Source organism: Physeter macrocephalus, chromosome 11 (assembly GCF_002837175.3).
Source record: "Physeter macrocephalus isolate SW-GA chromosome 11, ASM283717v5, whole genome shotgun sequence".
NCBI lineage: Eukaryota > Metazoa > Chordata > Mammalia > Artiodactyla > Physeteridae > Physeter > Physeter macrocephalus.
Genome location: NC_041224.1, coordinates 8195286 through 8205323, shown reverse-complemented (window position 1 = coordinate 8205323; position 10038 = coordinate 8195286).

Here is a 10038-nt window from a genome sequence, read left to right as displayed (position 1 = left end):
TAATTGCCTTGTGAACAATGGCATGTTTCAGCGTGCTTCTCCTTACTAGGGGACAGGATTAGTGTGTACGGGTGAACCTGCTGGCGGGAGGGGCAGCTGGCTGGGCTAATATTTGGGTCTTGAGGTTGATATTAAATTTTTTTTCTTTTTTTTTTTTTTTTTTTAAGGAAGCATTTGAATTCAGGGTTGAGTCTGGGGAGGTGAGTTTATATCAGAACTATACTCGGCCATCCGGTCCGCGACGTGCACTGGCTGCGTTCCTGTGGGGAATAACGTGGTCAGTTGCGCGATGTCCGGGGTCTGGGGCTTAGGTTCCGACTCTTCCATGCATGTGCTAGATGGCTTTAGTCCCTCTGCTTTGTAGTCCTGAATTTTTATTTTTATTTATTAAAAAAATTTTTTTTATTGCGGTATAGTTAATTTACAACGTCGTGTTAGTTTCAAGCGTACAGCAAAGTGATTCAGTTATACACACGTATATAAATATATGTTCTTTTTTCACATTCTCTTCGTTATAGGTTCTTACAAGACATTAAATAGAGTTCCTTGTGCTGTACAGTAGGTCCTTGTTGTTTATCTATTTTATATATAGTTGTGTGTATCTGTTAATCCTGAACTAATTTATCTCCTCCTCACCCCCTCGCTATCCCCTTTGGTAACCATAAGTTTGTGTTCTATATCTGTGAGTCAATTTCTGTTTTGTAAACAAGTCCATTTGTGATATTAAGTTTGAGAAATCAAGTTAGATCTGCGCTACTAGAGGTTCTTGGAAGGCTCGCTCTACATCTAGGCCCTGTGCTGGATGTATCCACACACTCACATACGATTAGCCCCATTTTTCAGAGGAAGAGATCTATGTTCCAAGGATTCCCTTCCAGCTTTTCTGCCCCTCAAGGTTTCCCCCAAGTTTGTGGGCTCTTGTTGATGCTGCCCTTTCAGGATCTTTGACAGACACCCTACGAGATGGTCACCATGGTGACCGGCTTCTACTCAGAGGCGATGATACCTTCACAGGAGTCACACCCTATGTTTTGTCAAAATCCATCCTCCCAGGACACCTTCTGAGAGCTTCACAGCCGCCCTGTGAAGTAGACTAAGGGCAGGGAAGCCACATCACTTGAGCTTCTTGGAGCCTCCTTAGAATGGCCGCTGCCCCAGCCTCTCCATGGGATCCTCCAGCTGTGGCTTGCAAGGAGGTTTAGGAAAGACGGCTGAGCCCTCCACCATCCTAACGCACAAGGGAGTGGTCCCACCTCAGACTCTCTCGAGGGGACCTTGATCCTCATAGCAGTGAGTGAGCCACTGCCTGGGGGTGTGCTGTCCTGTGGCCCCAGCAGTGTCTGTAGCCCCCGTTAGTCTCTTTGCAAGTGGTTATTTCATGAAGACTCTGTGTGTGTGTGTGTGTGTGTGTGTGTGTGTGTGTGTGTGTGTGTGTAAAGTGGGAGGGAAGGTGCAAGAAAAGGGGAAAGACAGTGTGGTCTGTTCCTTGGAAAGTTTGTTGGGAAACAAAACCATGGTCATCTCAAACATGGTGACATTGGTTCTTAGGATGGACACATGCCCACTGGGCCAGATCCTTGTAGGAGTGGTGGGGCTAACCTGGCAGGAGACAAAAAGCACAGGGTCTGGGGTCAGGGAACTGTGGCCTCAGTTTCCAACTTCTGCTTACCTGAGCAAGAACCCTGAGCAAGTTCCTGTGAGCCTCAGCTTCCCCATCTGTAAAATGGAGCGTGGTATGAATACCCTCGTAGGGTTAGTGTGATAAATAAAATCACGCTCCTAAAGCTAATCAGCTGAAGACCATTTGACTCCAAAATCCACCCTCTTAGGCACTAGACGGATACGAATGATTTCGTGTAAGTGTATTAGATAGATGACCCTGTGTGCGGATGGGTTTCTATGACGGTGAGCTCAGCTGAGAATGAAATTCATCGAAGTTTTTTCAATTCTGAGGGTCCGAGGATAAAGCCAGGAGGCTGCATGTAGGTGTGTAAGGGTTGTTAAGAACCGCTAATAAGTATTTCGAGTACAAGACAGCATCTTGGCTTCAACGAGGATTCCACTTAGTAGGGCCGAGAGAGAGGTGGTCTTTTGGAGCTTTGTGACTAAGTGGTTTCTACCCAACCTCAGGCAGCAAGCGGTGAGCATATAGTGATCTGGACTGAGTATAACAGCCTGATTATGGAGGGATTATGTGGCCTGGTTCCAGCCAGCTATTATCTAGTGGGTTTATTTATGGTTAGTCAAGTGAGAATGACAGCACAGAGAGCCACCCTGGATGTGATTTTATGTGAGCAGCGTGGTGTGATCCGAAACCACGTGGGCACCTCCCATCCCTCGGCTACACTGCAATAAAGCGACATAGCAATAGACAACCACAAACAACATACACGTCTTCCCTAAGCCATTCCCCCCATGCCTGCCAACAAAACCCCTAAACTGTGGGTTTTCAATACCTGTTTATAAGAAACCTGCCAGGTGCTCTTTTAAAAATGAATATTAAAAAATTACCTAAGTTATATGTGTTTGTTATAGAAAAATGGGAAAATACGGTTAAGAAAAGGAAATAAAATAATAGTCACCTTCAAGCCCCCTTCCCCTCCCTGCAAGGTAGCCATGGCTAACATTTTGGTGTGTGTCACTTCAGGGTCTTTAAAATGTATGTGCACACATACGCAGCACATGGAGAGCCATGTGCGTATGTTTATTTGTCGGAATGCGGTTGCTCCGCACACACGGTTTATAAGCTGAGTGCTTCACATACTATCTCCTGACTGCTTCCCAAGTTAGGAGGTCTTTGAGGTCCCGTGTCTCTTTACAAGGGGAGCTCCCTCCAACATTAGACAGCGATCGTGTCCCTACAGGGCGTGGCCTTCCCGGCCCCCGAGCCCACCCTTTGGGTGGGGTGTGAATTCGGGGAGCCTCGCTGGCTGTTGGAGCCCCACAGGCAAGAAGTCAGCTTTCCACAGACACTGAATCAGAGCCAGGGCTCTGGTGGCTGCCTCCCAAAAGTGGACCGGTCAGCTCAGCCTGCAGGCACCCTGGACCACATTTGCAATCCAGAGAAGGCATCAAACCCTGAGCAGAGAATGGGCGCCATAGCCTGCGAGGCTGGGAAATGCTTCCTTGTCACTTCTTTGGCAAGGGACCCGGTCTTCTTACCTCCGACCGACCTACCACAAACCTGCAGCTCTTTTCCCTCTGCGGGAAACCTCCAGCCTGTGGACCCAACTGGAGCGTGACTTACTAGCAAGCTCTGTATTCCTTTGCTCTTTTAATTGAAGTATAGTTGATTTACAATATTATATTAGTGTCAGGTGTACAGCTTAGTGATTCAGTATTTTTGCAGATTATACTCCATTATAGATTATTACAAGATAATGGGTATAATTCCCTGTGCTGTAAATGTATCCCTATGGCTTATTTATTTTATACGTAGTAGTCTGCGCCTCGTAATCCCCTACCCGATCCTGGCCCTCCCCCTTTCCCTCTCCCCACGGTAGCCACAAGTTTGTTTTCTGCATCTATCGGATCACTTTCTGTTTTGCATATACATTCATTTGTATTATTTTTTAGATTCCATACGTAGTAATGTCATACAGTATATGTCTGGCTTATTTCACTAAGCATAATATTCTCCAGGTCCATCCACCTCACTACAAATAACTCAGTTTCATTTCTTTTTATGCCTGAGTAATATTCCATTGTATATCTGTACCACATCTTCTTTATCCATTCGTCTGTTGATGGGCATTTAGGTGGCTTCCATGTCCTGGCTATTGTAAATAGTGCTGCAGTGGTCACTGGGGTGCATGGATCTTTTCGAATTCTGGTTTTCTCAGGGTATATGCCCAGGAGTGGGATTGCTGGGTCGTATGGCAGCTCTAGTTTAGTCTTCTGAGGAGCCTCCATCCTGTTCTCCGCAGTGGCGGCACCCGTTTACATTCCCCCCAGCGGTGTAGCAGGGCTCCCTTCTCTCCGCAGCCTCTCCGGTGCTTGTTTCTGTGGACTTTCTGATGTGAACTCCTCTGCTCCCGAGGGCTTTCGTGCCAGGTCAGACCAGTGAGTCTTGGTGCCTTGATTCTGACACGAGCTAATCCTTGAGGTTCAGTAGAAGAGGGTTCTGATGTCATTTCAAAATGAAATGGATGGAATTAACCACAAGTTCTCAACGTGCAAAAGCTAGAGCTTTCAGAAGTTCTCGCCCACAGGTTAAGGGGGGCCTGTTTCTGAGGTGTGGGCTCTTTTCCTGGCTCCTTGCAGGGGTTCCTGCAGCCTCCCCTGGGGCTGGGCGGGCGGCTGCCTCTCAGCCTGCCGCTGAGCCCCAGCGGTGGGCGCTGCCGTTCCCTGCTGCCACCCGGCCGTGTGCTCAGGGCCCTCGGTGGCAAGCGATGCTCGGCAGGTCCCGCTGAGGCCTAAGGAGGAAAGACTATACCGGGGGCTTCGTGCACTGGAGCCCCGGGAAGGACGGTGGTGTGGGCAGGCCCCAGCTGGCCTCGGGGCTGCGGGGGGGTGTCCGGCTGGCCTGGTTGGGGTCCCACAGCCCCGGCGGGTGGGCACGGGTACCGTGACAGCAGCCGCTCTACCGCCTCATGGAAGGAATGCAGGGAGGGGTCACCGAAAGGCAGTGACCCTTTCTCAGAAGTGGGCAGATAAAAAAGCAGCTAGACCCAAGCCCCCCCACGCAGCTTTATTTTTCAGCTCTGTGCGACAAAAGCCGTCCTCACCTGGCCTCTGCTGCGTCCGCTTCAGCCTCTGACCGCCTCTGCTCACTTGCTCCTTTGCCTACGCTGGTTCGCAGGCCCAAACGCCCCCTCCCCTCGCTGTTTATCCAAATCCCGCCCGGTCCCCGAGGGCTCCATCTCACCAGGCCGTTAGCTCTCCCCCTCCTCCTGCAGCCTCTGTGTGTCTCCTCTCCCCGCCTGGAGTGATAAACTGCCTTGCGTGCGGCCCCTTCTCCTGTTTCCCGAGCCCGTCTCATCTCCACGGCCCTCGCTTGGCCCCTTGCAGGGAGAGCTGCCCCCTTTCTAGCTCTGCTTCCTCATTTCCACGACAGCTTTAGCCCGGCTCACTCTGGGAGCTCTTCCTCTTCATCTGCAGACTCGCCCCTGGCATCCATCCTCCCCACCGGCCACCTCTTAGTTTTTATCTCAGTCGACTTTTCAGAAGTTCAAGTTTTCAATGAAAAGCTACCCACTCTTTCTGCCTTCAACACTCTCTTCTCTGGGATTTCATGACACCGAGCTCTCTTGTTTCTCCCCACTTCAGATACTCCTAACTCAGTCTTTTTAATTTTAAAAAAAATTTTATTGGAGTCTAGTTGATTTACAATGTCGTGTTAGTTTCAGGTGGACAGCAAAGTGATTCGGTTATACATATACACCCATTCATTCTTTTTTAGATTCTTTTCTCACATCCGTTATCACAGAATATTGAGCAGAGTTCCCTGTGCTCTACAGCAGGTCCTTGTTGGTTACCTACCTTATACATAGTAGTGTGTGCATGTTCATCCCAAGCTCCTAATTTATCCCTCCCCCGACACTTCCCCTTTGGTATCCATAAGTTTGTTTTCGATATCAGTGAGTCTGTTTCTGTTTTGTAAATAAGTTCATTTGTATCATTTAAAAAATTTAAATTCCACGTACGAGTGATATCATATGACTAACTAAGTCTTCTTTAAAAAAAAACCAGATTCCTTGTCTTCTATGACCAAGGCTCCTGCTCTCTTTCTGTCTCTCCCCGCATCGCCGTCGCCAGTTCCGTGGTTTGACGTACCAATTACGTGCCCTTGACTCCCAGATTTGTACCTCACCTGCCTCTCCTGAGCTCCAGCCATATATACCCTGCTGTCCAGTTGACGACTGGACTTGTGTGTCTCAGGAAGGCTTAGCGCGATAAATAAGATCGTGTGCTAAAGGTAACCAACTGATTAACGTGCTAATCTCCAAGTTCAGATGTCCAGAAATGAACTAATTCCCCAGAAATTTGGCTCTTCTCCAGGCTTCCCTATCTGAGTAATGGTGCTTCTGTATCCCCAGCCGCTCGTGCCAGAGCCCGGTTTGACACGGTCCTCCCCTGTGCTACCCGAATCCATCACCAGAGCCCAGCTCTGGACTGCACCCTGCTCGCCTCTTTCTCTCTGTCGCCACTGACACCACTCATTCTTAACCAGCATCCTCTTACTAAACTCCAACTCACCTGTTTTCTTCCTCTTCTCCCTTGCCATCCAGTAGCCAGGGATCTCTTCCCATCACCCCTCCGCCCCAGTGGGGAGTTACTGCTCTCGGAAGAAAATCCCCAATCCAAGCCCTGTCCTGCCCAGAGCTGATGAGATGCCAACCTCCTTCTCCAGCTTTATTTCCACACCAGCCTCCTGCCCACACTCCCAGCCACACCGACAATCTTTGTGTTCCTTCAGCCTCCCAGCCCCTTCGGCCCCCAGCCCCTGCCACGGCCTCTCCTATGGTTCCTCAGTCTGGAACTTTCTTTCCTAGCTCTTTGCCTGCATCTCTCAGGTCACAGCTTAGGTCACTCGTAAGAGAGGCCGTTCCCTCCCTTCCCCAAACTAAGCCGAGACTATGTATGATTCTCTGTCACAGTACTTCTCCTTTCCTATGTAGCATTAATGACTTTTTATTCTATGTTACTTGTGTGATTGTTTTATCGTATATTACTTGTGTGTCCCACTAAATGTCCCGCTTCACAAAGGCGGGGGTCGGTCTTGTTTACCCTGTTTCCCCAGGAACACGGTGTCTGCCCAATAAAAAAGTATTGAATGAAGGAATGAATAAATAAATACAGCTACATTTTAATATCCCCCCAGGGACAGAGTGGTTTTTCATTCTTTTCACCCTCAGCCAAGAGTTTAATAAATACTTATTGACCTCAATACCGTATTGTGAAAAAAAAACACAAAACACAAGAGTAACAACAACAAGAACAAGGAAGAGAATCACAGCGTTAGAAGTCTGTGTGATCGAATGAAAGTCATGGGCTCTAATACAATTAGTCTTGGCAAATGAGGGGCAGGATTATACCCACAGGATCTCTGAGTTTGTGCAATAGCAATGTGCTTAATAATGTAAGTTTATTATGTTTGGAAATAGCAGATGAATTGGACGCACATCTGGATTTTTGGCATTGTGTAGACAAAAACATCTGGATGATCGGCTGAACGCTTCAACTTAACTAATGTGTTTTGGAGCTGTGTAAACAGTCACAGAATGACTCAAATTGTTTCTTGGGAGGTGGCCACGTGAATAAGTGGAGAAGGAGAGTTCTCTTTCCAGAAAGATGATGGACTAAGAGACCTGAAACCCCTCCTGTCCCAAACACACAGATGTTCTGGGTAGGTGTGACCCTTGAAAATTGCACAGCTGAGACTGTGAGTCTCTGAAACAAGGAGACTGAAAATGAGAGCAATGTGGGCCCATGAACTGACCTGGGAGTTTGTTTTCAGTCCTAGTAAACCTGGGGGCTTGGGCTTTAACACGCATTTGAGGACAGGAGACAAGGTCTTGGAATCCTGAAAAAGGTCTAAGTCAGGACGTTTGAAGAGCTGAACTCTCAGTGGAAAGGGGGATTAGGAGAAATCTGGCTCTTGGCACAGGGAGGAGACGAGGAAGCTGCCTCAGCTTGAGTTGAAGGAAACAGTCTCCCTAGAGAAAATTAAGCCCTGGGCTTGCCCTTGGGTTTGGGGTCCAAAACATGTCTTTACTCCACTCAGAAAACCTGCAGATATCTCTGCAAGGCTCAGGAAAGCTGCGAGCAGAGAAATAAACATGCAGATCTGTCCCAGAGTGGACACCCCTGGAATGTCTGCCATAGTAAGTCACCCAGCAGAGGTACTCTGACAGCACTGGCCTCACTGTGCTTTCTCAGAAAATAAGCCTCATTAACGGTGAGCTCATGAGTTAAAAAAAATTAGGAAACATACAGTGAATAATTTGCTGTGAGCAAGAGACAGCAGACACAACAAACAGCAAGATTCCAGTCCCATGAACTTGAGCTAATAAAGGCACAATCAGAGGGGGGGAAAGTATGGTAAAAATGTTTAAAAACATAATAGATGGAATCAAGTCCTGGAGGGAAGATCAAGATGCTGTAAATAAGGAAGGTTTGCAAAATAATGAAATAGGCCTTCTAGAAATGTGAAACATATTCACTGAATGAAAGTCTCAGTGGATGGATGGGACCCTGAATTAGATCACTGGAGGAGAGAATTGTTAATCTAAAGATTAGAGGTTATTACCTAGAACACAGCACAGAGATGAGATGGAAAACGTGAAAAGGAGTTTAAGATAAAGAAAATGTCTAATACAAAGCTAATAAGAGTGCTGGTATGTACTCACTGGTGGTATCTCTTAGCTAATAAGACCTAAACAGAGAGAAAGAATCAGAGGACATATTTGAGGAGAAAATAGATGATTCAAAACCGATTAAAGACATGAACCCTCAATGGAAGAATTCCAAGGAATCCCAAGCTGGGTAATCCCACACCTAGAGACTTCCTTGTATAACCATTAAACACTAAATAAAAGGAGAAAATCAGCACAGCAAAGAGAGAAATGAGATCACATACAATGTACCAGTGATTAGAATGACAGCAGATTTCCCAATACCAACAACAGAGATCAGAAGAGAATAGAATGATACCTTCTTAGAGTTATACTATTAATCAAGAGTGAGGGAAAAAAAATGAAGACCGTTTTAGCTAAAAATAATGTAGTGAATTTGCCACTCACAGACCTTCATTAAAAGAATGATCAAAAAATGTGTCTAAGAAGGAAGTAGATGGAAGGAAGGACAAGCATTTACTGGGTAAAAGAACAATAATGAAGACTTATTTGGGGACTGTTACAACAAGATGGATTGATTCACGTTTCAGTGATTAGAATGGACATCTTTGGAGGCCACTAGTCTGCCTATGATAGTGTGCTTGGTACTTTTACTTTCAGCATCCTAGTGGGCATGTCACAGGTGGTATCTCCTTGTGGTTTTAACTTGCTTTTCCCTAGTGACTAATGATGTTGAGCATATTTTCATTTGTTTATTTGTCATTTATATATTTTCTTTTGTAAAGAGTCTGATCAACTTGTTTCCCATTTTTATTGGCTTATTATCTTTTTATTAGTGAGTTTTAAGTTTTCTTTATATATTCTGGATTTAAGTCCAGAACAAATAAAAGTTTTATAAATATTTTTCCCAATCTGTGGCTTGCTTTTTAATTTTTGAACACTGTCTTTTGAAAAGCAAAAGCTTTAAATTTTGATGAAGTCCAACTTTTCAAGTATTTCTTTAATGGTTCTGCTTAATTTAGCCTACCTAAAAGGTCTTAGCTTAACTCAGTCGTAAACATTTTGCCATATGTTTTCTTCTAAAAGTTTTATAGTTTTGGGTCTACATTTAGGTCTGTGATCCATTTGAAGTTAATTTTTGTGTAAGGTAAGGGTTGAGTTTCATTTTCTTGCATATGGATATCCAATGATTCCAGCACAATTTGTTGAAAAGACTGTCTTTTCCCATTCAGTTATTTTGGTACTTTTGTCTTAAATTAATTGACCATGTTCATGTGGTCTATTTTGGGAGTCCCTATTCATTTCATTGTCGATACCACACTGTCTTATTTACTAGACTTTATTAGGAAGTCTCTAAATCAAAATAGTATAATTCTTCCAGCTAGTTCTTTCTCAAAATTGTTGTGGCTACTCTAGATCCTTTGCATGTCCATATAAATATTCAAATCAGCTTATAAATTTCTACCAGAAAAAACTCTTCTGGGATTTTATTGGCATTTCCTTGAATTCACAGATTAAATTCAACGAGAACTGACAGCTTAACAATATTGAGTCTTCTGATCCATGAACATGGTATATCTCTCCTTTTTTTTTTTTTTTTTTTTTTTTTTTTGCGGTACACGGGCCTGTCACTGCTGTGGCCTCTCTCGTTGCGGGGCACAGGCTCCGGACGCGCAGGCCCAGCGGCCATGGCTCACGGGCCCAGCCGCTCTGCGGCATGTGGGATCCCCCCAGACCGGGG